This window comes from Pimephales promelas, chromosome 14 (assembly GCF_988280905.1).
Source record: "Pimephales promelas chromosome 14, fPimPro1.hap1.1, whole genome shotgun sequence".
Taxonomy (NCBI): domain Eukaryota; kingdom Metazoa; phylum Chordata; class Actinopteri; order Cypriniformes; family Leuciscidae; genus Pimephales; species Pimephales promelas.
The window spans coordinates 14,590,865-14,610,773 of record NC_142782.1 but is presented as its reverse complement, the minus strand read 5'-3'; the positions used below and the strand labels follow the sequence as shown (position 1 = coordinate 14,610,773).

Genomic DNA, 19,909 nt, shown 5'->3' with positions numbered 1-19,909 from the left:
TAATAATACATAAAATAATAAATTGTTTATTCTCAAACAGCAACATTGCACACTAACTTAAGTTAGAAAAGTAAAATCATCATCAACCACCCCGTTAACGGAAATGACCAAAAGCCCTTTTTTTTGTGGAGAAGAATTTAAAGTATTTGCGAGTATAGTCATTGACTTACAACTAGCCACAGTTTACACTATTCTAGTGTCTTTTTGCAGATGGCCAGCCCCCCCATAGGCTACCGCTCCCGTCTTTACCCCAGATATAAATAGTTTTATGGATTATGAACAAAGACTGACAACATTTTCCCTCGAGGCTTTACTTTTCATTCCCCAAACATACGTAATAAGATCAAAGTTGGCCTGACTGTCAGTTTGGTGTGTGTGTGGACTAATTAATGTGCTTTATAAGTTGTCAGATGTCCAGGCGGAGGGTTTTGACAAAGTCTGAGCAAACACCAAAGCATTTCCTGGATGCAGATAAATGAGCTGTGAGTCAGCAGACTACAGAACACACATGCTCTCCCCAATGGTTAGTTTCCATTATTCCTAATTGTGGATGTGCTGCCTGGAATATGAATGGGACTAGATGGTCGAGATGAATAGATAGCAGTTGGATGGAGCTATAACATGACTTTCCAAAAGAGGTTGAAAAAAAAAAAAAAACAGTCCAAGCCAGCGACATCTTGTGCCAAGAGAGCATCAGGTAATTGGAAACTTTTCTTAATCATCTTAATAGCAAAAAGTGTCCCAATTAACCTGAATTCACCTAATACTGTTGATTTAAAAAAAAGTTGCCTTGTGTGCTCACAAAGGATGTTACATGTCTGTATGTTTTTGGACATTCTTCTGTGTTTCTTTGTTCAGTTTCCAGCCACTCCTTGTTTACATCATTATGTCATCATTGGTTAATTTGGTTCAGCTGTGTGTAATTAATTATTTTGTTGAGGTCCTTTGTCTGCTCCATGTATAGGTGTTTACACTTGGCATTAAAGGTGCATTATGCAAAATTTCATGTTAAAATACCTGTTTTTCTAACCCATACATGCTTAAACAATTGCCTGATGGGCAGAATGAGCCCTTCTCTGATCACTGTGATTGACTCTATAATCCTGTACAGTAAAATAAATAAGAGGGATTCGAGACGGAATTTGAGGTCGTGATGTCATGTGCATTCACGCTCACCTGGCTATGCCTGGCAGATTTGTGTATTCGCAGCCATTCTCCGTATCAGCGAATACAACTCAAGCGACAAAACTTTAGTCAATTTTCGGCAAAAGTAGAAGATGGATTCAAAGAGACCGATTTGTAGTTCATTCCAAATCCCAATGCAACGTAAGACAAAGAAAATAAAACTTTTGTCTAGTGCCAGGCGTCGGAATAAGACGAGAGTCAACATCGGGAAGGCTTTCAACAAATGGGATCTCCTGTCTGCTCTAGGGATCCTATACAAAGTAATAACTTATATTGTTCATGAACGTGTTTCCATAATAATACAATCATAAGCGGATACAGTAAGCATATGAAACAGTTCAACATGAAGATAGATCTGGTACATGAGCGTGCACACCTCTGGTTGCAGTTTCGCTTGTCGCCAGAGGGGGCATAGTTCTGCAAAAACTCAGATACTTGCGCAATGCACCTTATCATGCAACCTGTATCCGGATGTTGTCTTCATACATATTAATAAGACAAGTGTAAACACGCTTGTGATCGGAACGTTATCCGATCAGCGCATCCAGGTTCGGATCTCAGTGTAATGTAAACGCAATCCAGCCACTGTGTCTGCATTCACAGGTGGACTTCCCACAAAAACCGCCTACTGTCATTATTCCCCCTCCGCTCTCAAGGAATTGCTGCACGTAGCTGTGTGGTTTTGCGATACATTCTAGAACAAAATACATCACAAATATAATGAAATGTTTGCCTTTGCACCCGAAAGTTGGAGAACCATTAAATTTCTGTAAAAAACGCGTATTTTTTCCCACTACAGCTGGCAACGTTCTCGAATCCCTATGTTTACCATTTCCATTACTGCATCTATCCACACGAATGAATGAGAAAGGCATTTATATAGCACGTTTCAAATGTACTACTGTACACCCTAAGTGCTTTACAAACATGTCGGGGTCTCTCCTCAACCACCACCATTGTGCAGCATCCACTTGGACTGCAGCCACAGTAAATGGCGCCAGTGCGCTCACCGCACACCAGCTATAGGTGGAGAGAGGAGAGAGATTGATAGAGTCGATTCAGTGGATGGGGATTATTAGGGGGCAAGGGTCATTGGAGGGAATGTGGCCAGGACTCTGGGGTTAAACCCCACTCTTTACAAGAAGTGCCATGAGATTTTTATTAATGACCACAGAGAGTCAGGGCCTCAGTTTAACGTCTCATCCAAATGACAGTGCTTGTTGCAGTGTATTGTCCCCATCACTCTACTGGGGTGTTAGGAACCACACAGACCACAGGGTGATCACCTCCTCCATGCCTCACTAACACCTCTTCCAGCAGCAACCTGGTTTTCTCAGGAGGTTTCCCATCGAGGTACTAACCAGGCTCAACCCTGCTTAGCTTCAGTGGGCAACCAGCCTTAGACTAGAGGGCAATATAGCTGCTGGCATGTGATTTCTTAGCACCACACATTATTAGTACTTCTACCTCCTCATTTTGCGAGATTTGTAGAATGTCCCCCGACTGAAAGTGTTTTCAAAAGAAAACCCACCACTTTAGGTCGACTTTGCACCGGAGCCATCCTTTTTTTTTTTCACAGGAATTTGAGATTCGCGCTGTTATCCAGATACAGCAGCTACTTGATGTGGAGAGCTGTAAACGCATTGTGTCTTGATTGGCTTATGATCCGATCTGCTTGATTGGATCACGGTGATTGCATGTTAATGCTAAGTGTAAACACATGTTCTCCCTCAGTCTCTCTCTGTCGGTTCTCATGACGTTTGGTTGTGTTTTCCTCCAGAGTTTCTCCTAGTTCCAATGTGTTGGTTCCGTCTTCATTCCAAGGTTATTCCTCATGTGTGTATTTCTTAGCACCGCCATTTGCACCACCATACACTCTTAGAAGAAATGGTTCTATTATTTAGAACCAAAATGGTTCCATCCTCCGCTTCATATATGGAACTCCAAAATGGTTCTATATAGAACCATTTTTTTTTTTTTGGTAAAAGGTTCTATTGGCCAAGTATGGAACCCCAGGGTTCTATATAGAACCCAGAGGAACCCTTTTTTTTAATAGTGTATAGAACCTTTTGGGGTTCCAAATACGTAGCGCTGATAGAACCTTTTAAGGTTCTATACGGAACCTTTTCTTCTAAGAGTGTACATTTCTGTGATGCAAAGTTTAATTTTCAGCATCATTACTCCATTCTTCAGTGTCACATGATCCTTCAGAAATCATTCTAATATACTGATTTGGTGCTAAAGAAACATTTATCGTTAACAAAGTTAAAAGCAGCTTTATATTTTGGTGGAAATATTTTATTCATTGATGAATGTGTTTTGTAACATAAAATGTTTTTACTGTCACTTTTGATCAATTTAAAGTATAGTAGAAAATTCTTTCAGAAAAGTAACTGATCCCAAAACGTTGGAACCATAGTCTAAAATGTTCATATATTTGCAGCATCATTTTTAATAATTATATGTATATATTTGTAAGTAAACATCTATTTTGCTCAACAAACAGAATGGACACATATGTCTCCTAATTTTGGTCGTAGCAATGCGAGTGTGGTTCATTGGAGAACGTGTAAGCTGAATTTTTAAGCCTGACGTGTCTTTACGCTTTGAGGAGAAAGTAAGCATTTCACATCAAAGATTCAAATTCTAGTGACAGGAATTAAGTGCCCAGCATGCTTAAAGCACCTATCCTTTAATGTGCACTGTTCTCAGAGGACGTAGACTGCATGAGCCCTACAGAACAAGCACAGTGTTTGGACCCCATCGTTCATGTTGAGTGAGAAAACCTTGACAATCAAAAACCCTTGATTTGTTTGACTTTGCTACTATTTTGACTTTAAACAGTCAGCCGATAACTAAAAAGATCATAGATAACAGGACGATTGGCTCCGTGCTAACTTTAAAATGTAATTATGGGACTTTATACTTCATTATATTGACATGGTCTTTTAAGTGTCATGTGGTCTGATATCAAATTTTATACATTGTGTGTTTTTGATCGTTCAGTAGTTATTTTGTTGCTATGCTACAAGCTCTCGTGGCAACTGAAGAGCAAAGAAAAAAAATCTATAATAATGGGATATTAACATGCAAGTGAATTCCATTGAGACTGAGACAGCCAGGGATGCTGGGAAATGACGAAAAGGCACTGTTAATATTTAGGTGATGCAGAGAATGACTGCAAATCACATTTATGCATTTGGCATTTTAACTTTTTCCATTGTGAGAGGTATTCATTCAGGACGTGTGTTAGTTGGGAATTAAACAGTGATGCTCTTCAATTTGGGCTACGAGAATTACAGCACACAGCATATTGGTATTTCTTCAACTACCGTGCTGGCCTTGTGACTTTTACGAAAATAAAATTTTTGAAAACACACATTTAACACTATCATAGTTTTTTTTTTTTTTTTTAATTTTGTGCCATTAGCAATGTCCAACAATTTATAAACATACATCACTGAAGAATTCTGAAAGTCGTGAACATTTTGCTAAGTGATGAAAATTACACTTAAACGTTTTTTTTAAACATAGTGGCTGCTAAGGCTAATTTTATAGCTAGTATTTTATGTATCCTAAATATATTGACAAATAATATTTACATTTTTGGCAAAATTACAGCTTTTTTCGGAAAAGATGCACAATAAAGAAAAATATTGTGTGCAAAAATAACAGTGAAAAAAGGACAGTGATGTTTTAAAAGATATATTTGGTAAAACAATAACAAGTATATATTTAAACGACATTTCAAAATGAGAAAAAATAAATAATGAAATCATGGTACAAAAGTTCCCAAAAACGGAAAAAGTTTTTATGTGACCGTTTTATGACCTTTTTTCTTTGTATAGAAAAAAATATATTTTGAAAAAAATCAATAAACTCCAACATGACATCATGACTTTTGCAATTTCGAGTCAAGTGGCTTGTTATCTCTACGCATTTTGATCTATCCGCGTGTATCCGCGTGTGTGTGTGTGTGTATGTCTACGCCATTAACGTCCGAGTGATTCCGCGTGTCTGTACACGTACGCCGTCAAATGTCCGAGCGAAACGAAGCAAAATGTAGATCTACATCTGGGGAACTATCTTTGTTTTCCTAGGATGGTGAGGGAACGCTCATAAATGCCATTAACCCTGCAGTGACAGGTAGGTTTAGGGACGGGGTTGAGGTAAGTCATATATTTATATATACAGTAATAACGTTCAGTCAACGGCGTTCATAAACACGCTGAAAAGCGATTATGCCCGTTGAAAGCACGCCAAAAAACGGAAACACGAATTGGCGTGATATGCTACTTCATGCGATCAGTCTGATAAAGTCATAAAAATCTGCTAAAAATCATAAAAAAGTATTTCTGCATCCTAATTGTGTGCTTTTGCGATATCTCCAATCTGCCCAGATGCATGAATCCCGTCATTTGGGCCTGTTATTGATAGTATTTACGAACACAGACGCAAGCCCACAGACAATAATAAGACTCTTTGTATCTCTAAGTCTATTTAAGTATTGTGCTGCTGGCTGACTTTTGGGTGTCAGGCGGGTTCTTGTTTTTGCCGTTACAAAGTGCAACTAACAAATTCATGCCCAAGCCCAAAAAACCTTAATTGATGGCCTAACTCTGAGGCACAATGGCATACAGAGATGTTCATTGTTTTGCTGCAGGTCACACTTCTGTCATTAAGCCTGTCAGAAGGACAACAACTTAGAGACGGCTACTGATTTCCACCGCACCCTTTCTGTGCAATCATGAATGCATCGTTTCCTGCATGTGTGGGTGGTGGGCAGGAGTACATGCAGTGGGGTCCAAAAATGTGAGACAACATTAAAAAAATTGCGATTGTTTCAGTTCATTTAAAGAGGCCATTATTTTGCTGTCAGAGCTCAATGCTTTGTAACTGAAGAAAACACATGGACCGAAAACAAACACCAGCAAATTAAGAAAAAAAAATCTTCATCAGTTTGACAACCCATGCTGCAAATATACTCACAATGAAACAAAATACAGAAACATGCTACAAATACTCACAAAAGACTTGATTAGGATGCTAAAACAAACAAAAAACCTCACCTTTCAGGTCCTCGACAACAGCACTGAAGAGTAGACATGTCCATATCCCAGCCAGGTTTGTCATTTGTCGGGGTCCCCTTGAAACATTTCTGTTGTGGTCTGTGCTATTGTTGCTCGTTATGAGTATTTGCGGCGCGTGTCCATATTTGGTTTTGTTGTGAGTATTTGCTGCGCATTTCTGTATTTTGTGGTAATTTGCTGCACATTTTTTTTGTATTTTGTTGCATTGTTAGAATTATCAGTACGTTCCTGTATATTGTTGCGTTGCGAGTATTTGCCGCGTGTTTCTCTATTTGTTTGCGTGTGAGTATTTGCTGTGCATTTCTTTATTTTGTTGCATTGGTAATAATAGCAGCGCAATTCTATATTTGGTTGCATTGTGAGTATTTGCAGCACATGTTGTCAAACTATGGAAGCGTATTGCATTCACTTCAGGAAACAAAATCTACTCTGTTTTTCTGAATTAAGTTTTTTTTTTCCAAGAATTATGAGAAATTTTTTCATGGAAAAAAGGTTTTTACTCTGTTTTTCTGAATTAACGAGTTATCTCAGAATTACGAGATCATTTTTCATGGAATTTTTTTTTGCTGTTTTTCTGAATTAAAAAGGGATTTATTCTGTCTAACAATGAACACTGAAGGTTGGACAGATGTTTGATTTTGGTTGGAAATGAAAGTTTGAAACGTCTGAACCCAGCGTCAGACTGAAGATTATGGTAAGGCGTGTCACATTTCCAACACACACTATAGGTGGTTGGCCAATCACATCGCACTCAGTCGCACTCGAGTCAGCTGACCAAGCAGAGCACTATGTGCTTTTTGGAAGACGGGGCATTAAAGAAACAGAAAGTCAATCAGGGGTGCATTTCCCGAAAGCATTGTTAGCCAACTATGGTCGCAAGGTCCGTCGTTATCAGCACAGTTCAACGAGTCGTGTTTCCCGAAACCATCGTTCAAACGGACATTCGTAAACAGCATAGCAAAGTTGTGTTGTTTGAACGACAGCTCTCGACCTGTGGTTAGAGGCATCATTTCTATATTGCAACACATTTGGACGTAATAAATCCTTATCTTGAGCAAAATAAGCAATCTATGTCAGTACAACCGGTGCCTTTTATTTAGAATACATACAAATGTAATTTACGTCTTTTAGTTTGTCAAAAGAGTTTAAGTACCGATTTTGAAGAGTGAGCATGTGCGAACGTGCTCTAGCCTACTATGTAAGAACGAGGCAAATATTGAGTCTGGTAATAAAGCAAAATAACTGAGAACATTTAGAAATAGTCCTCAGATCACATATTTGTAATTTATATAAAACAAATCTAGCGTTAATTGGATCTCAAAGAGTTTCATTAAAAGTAGTTATTACTACACCACGTGCGAAACCAACGTGGTTGAACGATACTTTGCGACAATGGGTTTCGGGAAACAGTCGCGATTAGCTAGTTGATTTCTCTAACGATGCATCGTACTGTGGTTGTGAAGCAGCGAACTACGTCAATGTACGGGAAACGCACCCCAGGGCGTTTCAGAAAGACTGCAAAAAGAGGAGCTGCAATAGTCTATAAAAAGAAAAAAAAAGTGTTTTTGAAGATTAAAGCATGTAGTAGGCTACACCCAATAAACACAATTGAAAAAAAAAGCAGGGATAAGTTAAGAAGCGGATTTTCTGGCTTATGTCTCCTGGTGAAATGGCAGCAGTAATCCGAGCAAGACAAAAACATAGGCTATGGAGACAAGCTGAAAAAGATTTTAGCCACAAGAATCACACTTTTTCAGTTAAGTGAAAACGAAATTATTAAGCATAACAGATGCAGTTACGCAATATTACAGTTACTGGAGGAAATCGTAGAATCTTTGACTCAGCGTTCACATTCCATTCCAGCAGTTGTTAAACTCCTCGCTACATTACAATTATTGGCATCAGGATCATTTCAAATAGGCATCAGCAGTGAGAGGAGGAGGCCCATTAAAGTACACGTTTAAATTAGCACAATTTACGGTATAGTGGGTGGGGGCAGGTGCAGATTACCTGATGAACTGCAGGTTTGGTTCATAACACGCACACTGCGGTTTTACATCAAGCGCTTTATGCGTCTTGGCCATGGCACTATTAATGCTACGTTCGCAAATGCACATACATGTGGTCCTCTGTCTTATTTTTAGTCACTTATCAAGTTTGATGCTCATTGGATCATGCTAAACAACATAATCATCAGGTTTTACACAAAATTGTGGAGTGCTGCTGTTACTGTTGAAAGTTGCTTTGGATAAAGTCTGCTAAATACACAAATGTTACTGATGGCAAGTTCATTTGAAAGCTGTTGATGACTGTAATGGGTTTTTGACCCCTCTTTCTGCATCTTCATTTATCTGTCGTGCCACCCGGCTGGCAAGCATTGTCATGTAACTTTCCCGAAATGTGCTGTGTGTGTTGCACCTTATTTGCGCCTTATTAGTGTCCAGTTTGTCAGAGAGCGACAGGCTCAACCAGAAATGTTCTGGCTTGCAAAAGAAAAAAAAAAAAAATGGTTGTTGACTTTTGACAAGTAAAAAACTGAAAAAAAGTTCTCTAATTGTCTTGTGTAGCCAGATTTGAAATAGCCAACACCAAAATAGTAAACCAGTTTGGAAAAATATGCAATCAAACAATGAAACACAGAGATAATTGGCTGTGGAGACTGTGTAATCCAAAATTCTTTCCAAATTAGAAATTATTTAAGTAATCATTATTACAATGATTAAAATGAAATTTATATTAAATTGGAATAAAATAAACTATGGTGGGAAAAAAAAGATTTTTTTCCCAAGCATTCTATTTTCTCATTTTTCTCAAATCCTCCAAAATGGAGCAAAAATAATGATAATTAAATATAATTTTAGATATTTTTTTAAAATAATTTATGTTTGATTATTATAAAGTTATATGAAACTGTGTGTCACGTTTAGAGTTTGTTCTGTTCCCTGCCTGTTTGTTTCTATGGTTTCTGATTGATTTGAGGATTCTGTTCAGGTGTGTCTCGTTACTATTAACGAGACACACCTGAACAGAATGCTTCCAGCATTCACACTATGGGCTATATGCACGCATAAGTTCCGCATTTGACGCAAGGATGCTCGTCCATTTCCGGTTGTGTAGATTAAAGCGGAGGAAAACCGGAGAAAACGGGATTATGGCAGAGTCTTCAATATTTACTGTCCTCCCGTCTTTGAAACGAAACGTACATACGTTTAGATGTAATTTTATATATGTTTATTTAATATAATCTTAAAAAGAAGCATAAACACAACGAGGGGTGTCTGTTTTATCTGTTTTTGTGACTAACGTTTCATTAGTATAACCATGGAGTATAAAATTCAATATAAATTCTCGCTATTGCATTGGACTCTATGATCGGCGGAAGTTATCGAGCATCCTTACACTTTCACCAGAAATAACGCCGTGCATAGAGCCCATTGAAATCCAAATGAATGGATTGGACCACTGAATGCTTCCAGCATGAATGAATGGACCACTGAATGCTTCCAGTATTCACACTATTGAAATCCAAATCTTTATTATTCCGTATTCTTCCTTTCAGCTATTTCTGTCATTTCAACTTTAAAATGTTGAGAAATCTTTAAGCTATTAAAGTTGTATTCAACTTTTTGATATCTTTTATACTTTTTTCACAATCTCTACTTTAGTCTCATGAAGTTTTTCAAGCAGTTTCTGAGATTATAATGGGAGTGGATGAGACAGAATGTTCAGAGCTAGAGCACGTAATGTCATATGCTATAGTGAGCCAGCTTGAAAACTAAGCGTAAAAAATATTTTTTAAATCACTGGCCTGGCCACAATTTTAACTCTCTGGGCATGAAATTATACTTGAAACGTAGGTATTTATTTATTTTTTGTTGTGGTTCCTCGCGTGTGTTTAGTAAATTCCTCAGACTTATAGTTTTTTCTCTGTGTCCTTCCAAAGGACAAGAGTGACAGACAATCCAAAATGAAGCATGGTCAAAATGCACGCTTTGGGGATGAGAATGGGCTGTTATTAATGCATTCGATCTGTTTTGCAGTTGTTTCTGCATTTCAGCTTGTTTAGCAATATTTTGCAGTTGTTTGTGCATTTCAGTTAAGCATTTCAAGCATTCACACGCATGTTCCGCAGGAAATGCAATTTTTCTAGTTTATTTACTTATCAATTCCTTTGTTTGCCCTTATGTATTTAAGCCCTAAGTTCCGGTCTTGCATTGTTGTTATTTAACATCTATGGTAAAGTGCTAGTTATTTTCCTGTGTGTGTTTTAATATTAGATTAAAGGCCAGTTTGAATATTTCTTTCATCGTGCACTTCTTTACAGCCACTGACTGTGACACGGTGGACCATTTATCGTTTTGAAAGTATTGAAGTTAGTTTAAAGAAATATGTCTGATCAAGATAATAGAGAATAAATAGTCATAATTAGTCAAAATGAATATTCAAATGTTTGACCATATTGAACTTGGTTTAGATAAATATGTCTCAGGGAATAAATGGCCATAATTAGTTGAAACTAATGATGTAATTACTTAGGCCTAAGCTTATGCATAAACGTTGCGTTAAACTAATGAATTTCTGACAGTGAAGGGAAATTCAATTCCTCCTCTTATATCAGTTTATATTCCAATTCGATATTCAGTGGTTTGTGGCCACTTCTGTTCACTTTTGTGTTGAACGTCACATTAACAAACAGGAAAACGGGTCACATCGCATCCACTAACAGAGAAAGTGTTAACTGCAGTACATAAATGACAACGATATATGGATTTTTAATGTAATCAGCTAAGCTAGTTATTTTTGTGTTACTGTTTTATTCAATTTAAATTGAGAGGAAGAAAAAAAGATCAAACTGCATATGTGATGGACATCGGTTATGCTCATCTTTGCTTACTCATTTAAAAGAGCTCAATTTTTATCAATACACATACAAAAGACCTGAACTGATAGAGGTGCAGTCTGCTTTACAGAATATGTAAGTTTGCTGTGCATAAACCCCCTTTAAACTTGAATTGTGCCCAAACCAGGTCACACCAGGTAATCAGAATCAAACTGATTATTTCATCCGCCACTTGCCATATTGTAAACAGACTGTGGTGATCCCGACTGAGTCTTCTACTAACCACCAGTTTATATGCAGTTGTCACCTCAATATTTGACAGTTACTGCATCATTACCTAATGTTCTATATGGACATTAAGAACTGCCTTTATTTGTGTCTCTCTGTTTGTTTCTGTACACCAGATTTATTGGCATATTTTAAAATGAAATAAATTGGACACAATCACCACAGCAAGAGATATGAAAAGCCCTCTAGAAAAATTGTCCCGACATGTTTACTGCAGAGAGAGCTGATGAAGTAAAATCCTGAAATCCTGATTGACCTCTGTATAGGAGAGCCTTGGCAGTTAACACCTATGTTGCAGTGCAATGAATTAAAGCCAGTGTCAAAAAGAAGATGCTGTGTGGCACGCTGTCATGCTGCCATCTAACAACGGCAGAGAATGTGGCAGGCAGTAACATTTTTATATAGTGAGAGAGAGAGAGAGAGAGAGAGAGAGAGAGAGAGAGAGAGAGAGAGAATAGCAAAGATATATATGTTGTAATGTTTACTTTATATGAATGGAGTGATTAGAGTCAGTGGCTCTAATAAATAAGACAACAATGAGGTGCGAGTTTGAAAGCCCTCACCCATAAGAGGCAAGGCAAGGCAAGTTTATTTATATAGCACATTTCATACACATGTGGCAATTCAAAGTGCTTTTCATGGAAGAAATTTAAATAATCAAAAGAAATCAGAATAATTAAAACCGTTTAGAATAAAAAAAAATCATGATAGTAAAAATAAAATACAGTATCAAAAATACGAACAGTGGCACAGTGCTCATTCAGTAAATGCAATCAATATAAATAAAAACAGTTAAGAGTAAAAATAAAATAAAATAAAGTAATACTCCTATCTGAGATGGAAGAGATTGAGCTGGTTTACGGTGCTACTGGGCCTCCAGCCCAGGGACTTCTTATACTCTCAGCGGTAACTTACTTCTTCACTCGCCTCATCGGAGTGAAGACTCTCAACAACACTGAATTGCAGCTATCTGTCCTAGAGTGTAATTGTGTAGAAAGAAACCATAGCGTTTGTGGAAAGTGTTTGTTATCGATACAAGTATATCTGTTTCATCGGATTAACTGGAATTACAAGTTCAGAAGTTTACATATTACAGGTTTGAAATCATACAGCTGAAACCTTGCAATGAATGTGCTATGTACATTCACCTTAAGGATTATTAGGAACAACACCTGTTCATTTTCTCATTAATGCAATTATCTAATCAACCAATCACATGGCAGTTGCTTCAATACATTTAGGGGTTTGGTCCTGGTCAAGACAATCTCCAAACTGAATGTCAGAATGGGAAAGAAATGTGATTTAAGCAATTTTGAGCGTGGCATGGTTGTTGGTGCCAGATGGGTCTGAGTATTTCACAATCCGCTCAGTTACCGGGATTTTCATGCAAATTGGAAAAAGAGGCTCCAATTGCAAGAGCTCACCAAAATTGGACAGTTGAAGACTGGAAAATTGTCGCCTGGTCTGATGAGTCTCGATTTCTGTTCAGACATTCAGATGGTAGAGTCAGAATTTGGCGTAAAAAACAGAATGAGAACATGGATCCATCATGCCTTGTTACCACTGTGCAGGCTGGTGGTGGTGGTGTAATGGTGTGGGGGATGTTTTCTTGGCACACGTTAGGCCCCTTAGTGCCAATTGGGCATCGTTTAAATGCCACAGCCTACCTGAGCGTTGTTTCTGACCATGTCCATCCCTTAATTGTCACCATGTACCCATTCTCTGATGGCTACTACCAGCAGGATACTGCACCATGTCACAAAGGTGCATGAATAATATTTCATATTCAACAATATTGATCTGTGTTGTAATATTTCAACACATTCTCATCCTTTTTATATGACATTTCGTTGAAATACTACGCACATGGAACCCTTTAGCATCAATATAACATGCACAGTTATGGGTAGGTTTAGGTCTGGGGTAGGGTCTGCGTGACTTGTCAACAAGTCAAGGTGACTTGACAAAGCTTGAATCTTTTCAAATTGGTTTCTTGAACATGACTATGAGTTCACTGTACTAAAATGGCCCCCACACTCACCAGATCTCAACCCAGAAGAGCGTCTTTGGGATGTGGTGGAACGGGAGTTTCGTGCCCTGGATGTGCATCCCACAAATCTCCATCAACTGCAAGATGTTATACTATCAATATGGGCCAACATTTCTAAAGAATGCTTTTAGCACCTTGTTGAATCAATGCCACATAGAATTAAGGCAGTTCTGAAGGCGAAAGGGGGTCAAACACAGTATGGTGTTTATTATAATATTAAATTATACATTTAAGTACTGAGTAATAATAATTAACAACATGTACTTACTATAGGGTTAGGGTAGGATTAGGGTTTGGTTAAGGGTTATTTGCATGTAATTATGCATAGTTTACTGGTATTACTATGGTAAGTACATGTAACTGTATGTAACAAGGACACTGTAAAATAAAATAAAGTGTTACCTTTATTTTAAGTGTAAAGTGTAAAGCCATGCAGGTTTAAAAAAAAGAAAAATGGAAAAAGAAAAATCTTGTAACAAGGGCATTTTTGCCTCTAACTGTGAACAATTTTCAGGAAGCCATCATACTTTCTGGATAATAACATAAATCTGAAAGGCAAATGTGACTTTTGTTTTAGATGTGAATAGGAAGGAGTATAAATTAAGACTTTCTTTAAAAATGGGGACATCATGCTAGTTCGAGATAAAATACATGGCGAAAATTTTAGAAAAAGGGGTAAAAGTGTTTGGTAGTGAATACGGGAGGATCAATAAAAGTGGAATATAGAGAGCGAAGGCAAGTTGTAAAAGATGACTGCAGTGGCTGGAGTGGATTAAAGACAACTAATGTCAAGAGTTCTGTGGAAACCCTTGACATTATTGAGTGGTGGGGAAAAAGAAAAAAAAAAAAAACCTTAACTTGTTCACCAGCATGTCTGCAGTTTAGTGGGAGGTGTGAGAATGGCTGATCTAGACGTGTAAATATGTTTTGCTCCCTGAAAGACCAATATAATGAGTTCTGGGCAGAATTTGAAACTAAATGTTTTTTTCAGCTAACATGCCTGACCATGCCTCAGGGGAGTATCTCTAGATCCTAGGCAATATGATTATGGCTGGCTTGTAAAAATATTAGTGTTCAGGAGAAAAACAGAAATCAGGAAATGGAGAATTATGGATGGATTTTAGGAGAATTTAAACAGGCTTATTTAGATCTTATTTAAAGCTGCAGTCGAAGCTTTTAGGGGTTAAAAATTATCCAAAATGCATTTTTGAGCACATACATAACCAGGCAGTGTTAAAAACGACCTGCTTGCCTTAGCTCGATTCAAAGCTGTAAACTTGTAATAATGTTTTTATTTCCAGTGGTACTGGTAGATTTCCGCATGAAATTTGAGCATGTCTTTGCGTCATTATGTCACATCTGTACACATAAAGAAGGAGTCTCGTTATAAGCTATATTGTGTGTGAGGATGTTGGAGGTGGAGATTAATAGCCTTTTCTCACTGCAATTGATATAATTAAACTTATCAATTTGATGTCAGATCCAGAAAGTTTCTAACGGCAATCACCAGGGACAACAGATGTAAAATGCAAAAGACTTCAGAGTGGCTACAGAAAAAAGGAGAAAAGGGCCCATGCAAAAACAAGGATAAATATCGGAAGGGCTTTAAATGTAGTCAAGAAATGCTGATGTTGAACATTAACAACTTGCGAATAAAGTATAATTTGCATGGTTTTACATGATATGATAAGTGATTGTTAGATTTAATCAGCGTGATTTACTGCAGATTTTTCCCTTATTGGTCAGAACCAGAACTAAAGTGGATGTTACTGGATGTGTGTGAGTATACCTACTAAACCATATTTTGTTGACAAATATGTACCCGAAAGTGAGCTAAATATGACAAATCCTTTTTTTGTGAATGTCCCTGTTTGAAACTACAACTTTTTTTTTTTTTTTTTTTTTTTCTAAATGCAGTAGGCCTACGTATTCTGTTAGGGTTAGGTTGTAGATTTTACAACAGAAGTCTATGGAATGTCCCCTTTTAGATAGATAAGTAAACGTGTGTGGTGTTATTGTTTATTAGTGAAAGTGGATTATATTTTTACTAAAAAATTTTAAAAAAAAATATATTTTTTTTTTACTAAATTACCTATTACTTAATGCTTAGTTAATATTGCTTCCATACTACCTGCATAGCTACTTGTTAACTACCGACCATTATTTTAAAGTTTTACCAAAAAAACTATAGTGATCAGTCTCTTTTTCAAAACTTTCCATTGCCAATTTGTAATCCTGAGGCAAGATGTCAATTATCTGAGTCAAAAGATTTTTTTTATCAGTCTGAGAATTTAATTCTCAACTTTTCAGATAAATTCTCAGGGTTAATTCATTCTTTATTGATTCTCAAATGTCCAATCTTTAATATATTTGCCGGCCACATGGCTTTTGTAAGAGTGTGCGATTTAAGAGCATCCACATCCAGAGCAGAATCAAAGAAAAGCAGCTCTTCATTCAGCCACAAGTTCTGAATGGCACTTCCATCCCGTGAGAACGTCTCGGGTTATGACTATAACCCTTGTTCCCTGAGAAGGGAACGAGACACTGCGTCGATAAAATCGACTCTTTGGGGACGCTCCCTAAGCGTGCGCCTCTGAAGTATGAATGAAACTAATCCAATCCTGATTGGTGTTGCGTCGTGACGTAACATGTGACGGCATACCCGGAAGTATAAAAGTGACGCTGTCACAACACACACTAGCCTCGCGATGAAGCAAGACGCTCAAGGGTCTGAAAAGGGGGCGTGGCAACACGACGCAGTGTCTCGTTCCCTTCTCAGGGAACAAGGGTTATAGTCATAACCCGAGACGTTCCCTATCGAGGGAACTCAACACTGCGTCGATAAAATCGACTCTTTGGGGAACGAGTACCCACTAGGCCACGCACCGAACAGACCCGCCCCAGAGTGAAACTGATTAGGCACTCAGCAAGGGCCGAGTACGTGTGCACCGGGCGTACTGGGAAGGCTGAGACTGTAAAACCTGATGAAAGTATGCGGGGTAGCCCAGCCGGCTGCCTCACAAATCTCCTGCAGAGGTACTCCCGACAGAAGGGCCCTAGAGGAAGCCATGCCTCTAGTCGAGTGAGCCCTTAAGGCCAAAGGTGAAGGAACCCCACGCACCTTGTAAGCCTCAGTAATAGCCTGGACAATCCAGTTACTTATAGTTTGTTTGGTCGCCGGGAGCCCCCTCTTAGGTGACCCAAAGCATACTAACAACTGGTCAGATCTTCTCCAAGAAGCAGACTTTTCCAAGTATACACTCAAAGCTCTGACGGGGCAGAGCAAGTGAAGCCTCTCTTCTCCCGCCGACACATGAGGTGGAGGATGGAATGCCTGAAGGACTACAGAGCGAGCCGTACTCGAAGGAACTTTAGGCACGTAGCCCGGACTCGGGTGCAAAAAGGCCTTTACTTTGCCAGGGGCAAACTCCAAGCAAGCTGGCGTTACCGCCAGGGCCTGGAGATCTCCCACCCTCTTAAGAGAGGTAATCGCTAAGAGAAAGACCATTTTCAACGTTAAGTCCTTAGGCGAAGCCGACTCTAAAGGTTCGAAGGGAGCGAGGGACAACCCTTCCAGAACTATTGCCAGATCCCAGGCAGGCACCCTGGACCTGATCGCCGGCCTCATCCTCCAAGCACCACGGAGAAACCTAATGACCAACTGGTGCCTCCCCAGAGGTCCACCATCTACTGGCGCGTGGAAAGCCGAAACGGCAGCCACGTACACCTTAAGAGTGGACGGGGAGAGACCCGCAGAGAAACGATCCTGAAGGAATTCCAGAACTGAAGCCACTGGGCAGTTTACTGGATCCAACCTTCGTTCTCCACACCAAGTGTGAAACACCTTCCACTTGAGGCCATATAATCTCCTGGTAGATGGGGCCCTAGAGCTAAGTATGGTTTCAACCACCTCAGCTGATAAGCCAGCATTTAGGTACTGAACCCCCTCAGAGGCCAGACCCACAGCTTCCACAACTCTGGGCGAGGGTGGAAGATTGTGCCCTCCGCCTGAGACAATAGATCCCTCCTCAGAGGAATCGGCCATGGCGGAGCTATGAGGAGTGATATTATATCCGAGAACCATACTCGTGTCGGCCATCTCGGGGCAACCAGAAGTAGACTGATGCCCTCTTGACGGACCCTCTCCAGGACCCCTGGGAGCAGAGCGATCGGGGGGAAAGCATACAGGCGAAGCCTCGGCCAAGCCTGTACCATGGCATCCAACCCCAGTGGGGCTGGATGTGAGAGGGAGAACCAAAGTGGACAGTGGGACGTCTCTCGAGACGCAAACAGATCCACTTCCATCGGTCCGAACCTCTCCCATATCGACTTCACCACATCCGGATGAAGTCTCCATTCCCCGGGCCTCAGCCCCTGCCTCGACAGGATGTCTGCTCCCCGATTCTGAACCCCTGGGATATACATTGCCCTTATTGACAATATCTTTCCCTGGGACCAAAGGATAATCTGATGCGCCAGTTTGCACAGAGGGCGCGATCTGAGTCCCCCCTGTCGGTTCAGATAGGCCACCACTGACGTATTGTCTGTCCGTATAAGGACGTGGCGACCCTCGATGTCTGGGAGGAAGCTCCTCAAAGCCTTGAATACCGCCATCATCTCCAGGCAATTTATATGCCAAGTGCGATGATGGTCCTGCCACAGACCCCTGGTAAAGCGGCCGTCCATGACCGCGCCCCAGCCCGTAAGGGAGGCGTCTGTCGAAACGGTTTCCCGGCGACATGACACCCCCAACACTGGCCCTTGGGATAGGAACCAAGGCTTCTTCCATATTTGCAGAGACTGAAGGCCCTTGCGCGTTACTCTGATCATACGGAACGGATTTCCTTTGGGTGAGAACCCCTTGGTCTTCAACCACCACTGGAGGGGCCTCATGTGAAGGAGGCCCAGAGGAATAATGTTGGATGCCGCTGCCATGAGGCCCAGCATCCTTTGAAAGTGTTTCACAGTGACGGCCTGACCTAGCCTCACCCTGGACACCATCGCCAGAATTGACTCGATACGTGCGGGAGACATACGTGCCTGCATTGTAATCGAGTTCCACACGACTCCCAAAAAGGTCGTGCCCTGGGACGGTTCTAGCACACTCTTCTTCAAATTGAGTCTTAACCCCAATTTTTGAATATGGCCAAGAACGACATCTCGATGCCGAACTGCCATCTCCCGAGACTGGGCCAAAATAAGCCAGTCGTCGAGATAATTCAATACGCGAATCCCCTGAAGTCTCAGTGGAGCAAGGGCCACGTCCATACACTTGGTAAATGTGCGGGGAGAGAGTGCTAGGCCGAACGGAAGAACCCGATATTGGTATGCTTCGCCCCCGAAAGCGAACCTCAGGTACCTCCTGTGACAAGGAAGGATGGAGATGTGAAAATAGGCGTCTTTCAGATCTATCGTGACAAACCAGTCCTCGGATCTGATTTGACTCACGATTGTTGGAATGGTCAACATTCTGAATTTGAACCTTCTCAGAGACCGGTTCAACACCCTGAGATCCAAAATTGGCCTTAACCCCCCATCCTTCTTTGGAACTATAAAGTACCGGCTGTAAAACCCGGACTCCCTGTCTACCGGAAGAACACGTTCTATGGCTCCTTTCGACAGCAGAGTCTGTACTTCTTGTTCCAACACCTGAGCCTGCTCTGGGACCACCGCAGTGAGCACCACCCCAGAGAACTTGGGGGGGCGGTGCGCGAACTGCAGTCTGTACCCAACTCGTATTATCTGCAGGACCCATGGAGATATGTTGGGAAGATGATACCATCCCTCTACAAAATCTGCTAAGGGTACCAGCCTCTCGAGGCTGGCCTCTGGTGTCTTTTCGCTGGAAATTGATGCGGCCCGAAGCGCTGTTAACGGCGGACCTGCATCTTTTCCTAGAGGGCCCCGTTGTGAGAACAACCTCGGTTGTCTCACTGCGGAGGGGGCAGCCCTCTGAAGTCCTGCCTTGGCTAGGACCTCTTTTCCGAAGTCCTCTTAGCCTGAATGACGTCCCTCAGGTCGCCCCTCTGGCTGGAGGACTTCGGTTTTTGGGAGCGTTTCCTCTGTTGCCAAGACCCCGGAGGGGGGGCTCTAGAGGAAACGCTCTCCTTCTGCTCTGCCCTGTGGGAGGAGCTGGCTGATGGCTGGGGCTGATTGCTTTGCCCCCCCCTACTAGATTTGGCCTTCGCTTTCCGGGGGAGGTACTGCTGGAACGCCGCAGATTGTTTTCTCGACTCCTGAAACCTGTCGACAACCGAATTAACGGCGTCGCCGAACAGGCCAGAAGCCGAAAGCGGCGCATCCAGCAGGAAGGACCTATCCTTTTCTTTAATACCGGATAAGTTCAGCCACAGATGCCTCTCCGTGGCCACCATGGCCGCCATAGAGCGGCCAATAGCGCTGGCCGCTTCCCTAGTGGCCCGGAGAGACAAATCTGCGGCCTTCCTCAACTCCGCG

The 19,909-nt window shown here is 40.8% G+C and overlaps 1 long non-coding RNA gene across 2 annotated transcripts in view; it reads left to right on the top strand.

Moving 5' to 3' along the window:
- Positions 1-491: 491 nt before the first annotated feature.
- The window catches only part of LOC148973697 (uncharacterized), a 53,286-nt gene continuing 33,868 nt past the window's right edge, over positions 492-19,909 (top strand). For both annotated transcript variants that reach the window (XR_016146478.1, XR_016146479.1), the window contains exon 1: positions 492-697. This is a non-coding gene — a long non-coding RNA (uncharacterized LOC148973697). The remainder of the gene's footprint in view (positions 698-19,909) is intronic.